The sequence below is a fragment of the Saimiri boliviensis genome, chromosome 18, assembly GCF_048565385.1.
Source record: "Saimiri boliviensis isolate mSaiBol1 chromosome 18, mSaiBol1.pri, whole genome shotgun sequence".
NCBI lineage: Eukaryota > Metazoa > Chordata > Mammalia > Primates > Cebidae > Saimiri > Saimiri boliviensis.
The window spans coordinates 48,444,799-48,447,625 of record NC_133466.1 but is presented as its reverse complement, the minus strand read 5'-3'; the positions used below and the strand labels follow the sequence as shown (position 1 = coordinate 48,447,625).

Genomic DNA, 2,827 nt, shown 5'->3' with positions numbered 1-2,827 from the left:
CCACCAGGACCTCTGTTCTGTTCCATTACTCTATTTCTCTGTTTTAGTACCAGTACCATGCTGTTTTGATTCCTGTAGCTTTGTATTATAGTTTGAAATCGGGTAGCATGATGCCTCTGGCTTTGTTCTTTGTGCTTAGCATTGTCTTGGATATCCACACTCTCTTTTGCTTCCATATGAAGTTTAAGGTGGGTTCCTCCAGTTCTGTGAATAAGATCATTGGTAGCTTGCCGGGGACAGCATTGAATCTATAAATTACTTTGGGTAGTATGGCCATTTTCAAGATATTGATTCTTTCTACAAATATGGAATGCTTCATGAATTTTTAGGTCCTCCTTGAGCAGGGGCCATGCTAATCTTCTCTGAATCATTCCAATTTTAATATATGTGCTGCCAAAGTGAGCACCAGTAATGTTGTTTATACTGGATATATTGCCTGTTAGCTCCTGCGATGTTTTACAATGATTTTTGGCCTCCTTGCATTGGATGATGACATACTTCTTTCACTTAGTGAACTTTGTTTCTACCCACATTCTGAATTCTACTTGTATCATTGCAGACATGTCAGCCTCTGGCCAGTTCTGAAAACTTGAACAGGCTGAACAGTTGATGTAATCATCTGGAGGAAAGAAGGCATGCTGACTTCTTGAGTTTCAGTGTTCTTGCACTGATTTTTCCTCATCTTTATGAGCTTATTCACCTTCAACCTTTGAGGTTGCTGACCTTTGCACAGGATATTTTTCTTTTATCATATTTGATGATCTTGAGGGTTTGATTGTGGTTTAAAGTAGAATCAGGCAGCTGCCTTTGGTTTTGGAGGATTTTGGGTGGCCAAAATTCACCTCTCAATTCCTGGGCTGTTTGCTTTAACTCTGGGAAACTTATATTGGGTCTCAACTTTGTTCTCTGGCTCCTCAAAGTTTGGAGTATACTGCACTGAAGGCAGCAAAGTGGGGCAGCTGTGGCAGAGTGTTAGCAGATGCAAAACTGCCTGCTTCCCTGTTGGCATTTGCCCAGTGGTGGAAGTGGTGGAGGCAAGACAGCTTGGTGGCAGCCAGAATACCCCTTCTGTGTGTGCTGTTGCATTGGAGGTAGTGTTGGTTCAGGCCGGGGTGCTGGCCTGTGCATGTCTGGGTGCCGTCTCTGTGACCCCCTAAGCAGCAACGACCACTCTACGTATATTAGCATTCCCTTTTCGTGCACAGAATTAGCACAAGGAGAAGGTGTTGGCAGAGGTTGTGATTTTGTTCCTCTGCCTACCATGGCTCTTTCTTCAATGGGAGTTGGTGTGGGTTGAAGTGTGTGCTACATTCCCATGTGCTGGTAGGGCAAGTGCAGCAAAATCCACTCATGTAAACACACACCAGCAAAGTGACGTAGGACGTTTTTGTATAAAGAGCTTCAGTATGGAGAGGCAATGTAGAGGCGGGTGCGTGCCTGAAGAGTCCAATTTGCTGCATCTCTTCACTGCTCAGGCATGGTCCACTGGCACAGAAACAAAGGTGTGGGCAGCTGAGAGTGCCCTGTAGGCAGGCGTGGCCAGGCTGGGGCCCTGGGAGAGGCAAGCAGACTAAGGAGTGCTGAGGTCAGACCAGCTTCATCTCATGTGCAAGAATGCCCAGTAGATATCACGCCTCAGATAACTCTCTGAAAAGTGAGGCCCCAGCACAGCACAGCTGCTCTACAAAAACGTGGCCAGACTTCTTTTTTAAGCAAGTCTCCTTTTATTAATAGGGAAAATCTCATACCTGATCTCTGCTGGGCAATCTTCACATGAGATGTGGCTGATCAGACCTCCACAGTCCTAAAGTGCTGGGATAAAGTGTCTCATAAGACCCAGTAGAGCCTAGAGAGATAGCTGTGCCTGCCCTCTGGGCTTCACATCAGCTGGCTTCCTGCTCCATCACTTTGCTTGTCTCCTGGGGGCTCTACCCCAGAGAGATGTGAGTTAGCCATCACTTAGTGTAATCATCCCAGGATAGAGGGTCTGTTCTATGGGCCCAAGCCAGAGTTCCCTGTCCAGTGATAAGCAGTGTGGGGTATGTGGTATCCACAAGAGATGGACTGCCTTGTTCCTTGGGTCAACTGCAGCTTGTTAGAGTTATCAATATGGCACTTAGGGTCTTTGCTTTCTTGATATTCTGAAGGTAACAAGGGCAGATCCACTGCAGAGGCAGTGGCAGAGAGGATTTCAGTCGATCTGTGAAGCTCTGTCCAAGAAATTGCCAAGTTGCTACTGGCTTGTTGGCTTCAGTGGTGTCCTGGATAAAGACCCAAGCCAGGAGGACCTGCTCATTGAGGAGATATGGAAGCCAGCACCCACGTAACGGTTCAGCCACTTTCCCATAAGGCTGCTGTGGTATACTGGGGGTCCACTCCAGTACCTAATTGCCTCATATCTTCCAGCGACTCAAGGTATCACTAGCGAAGCCTGCAAAAAGACAAAGATAATAGCCTGCCTCTTCCTCTGGGACCTCTGTACCACTGAGGTACAATCCTGTTGCCAATCTGGACACAACTACGAGAGGTGGCTGGAAACAAGTTCAGAAGTCTTGTCTAGTCAGGAGGAACAAGATCAGAGACTTGCTTTTTAAAAAGTCTGGCCATGTTTCTGTAGAGCAGTTGTGCTGTGCTGGAGGTTCACTTCAGCCCCTCGTTCCCTCAGACACTCTGAAGTCCCAAGGTTGAAATGGCTGAGTTGCCCAAACAACAAAGATTACAGTCTGGTCCTCTCTCTGGAAGCTCTGATTCAAGGAGGCCTGAAACATCTGTCAGCCAGAGAACAGCAGTGAAGGCAGCCAGAGACCCTGGTTGAAAAGCTGTAACC

The 2,827-nt window shown here is 47.0% G+C and overlaps 1 non-coding gene across 1 annotated transcript; it reads right to left on the bottom strand.

Moving 5' to 3' along the window:
* Positions 1–299: 299 nt before the first annotated feature.
* On the bottom strand, positions 300–406 carry LOC141582106 (U6 spliceosomal RNA). The gene has a single exon (XR_012514937.1). It is a non-coding gene; the product is annotated as a U6 spliceosomal RNA (small nuclear RNA).
* Positions 407–2,827: the final 2,421 nt, after the last annotated feature.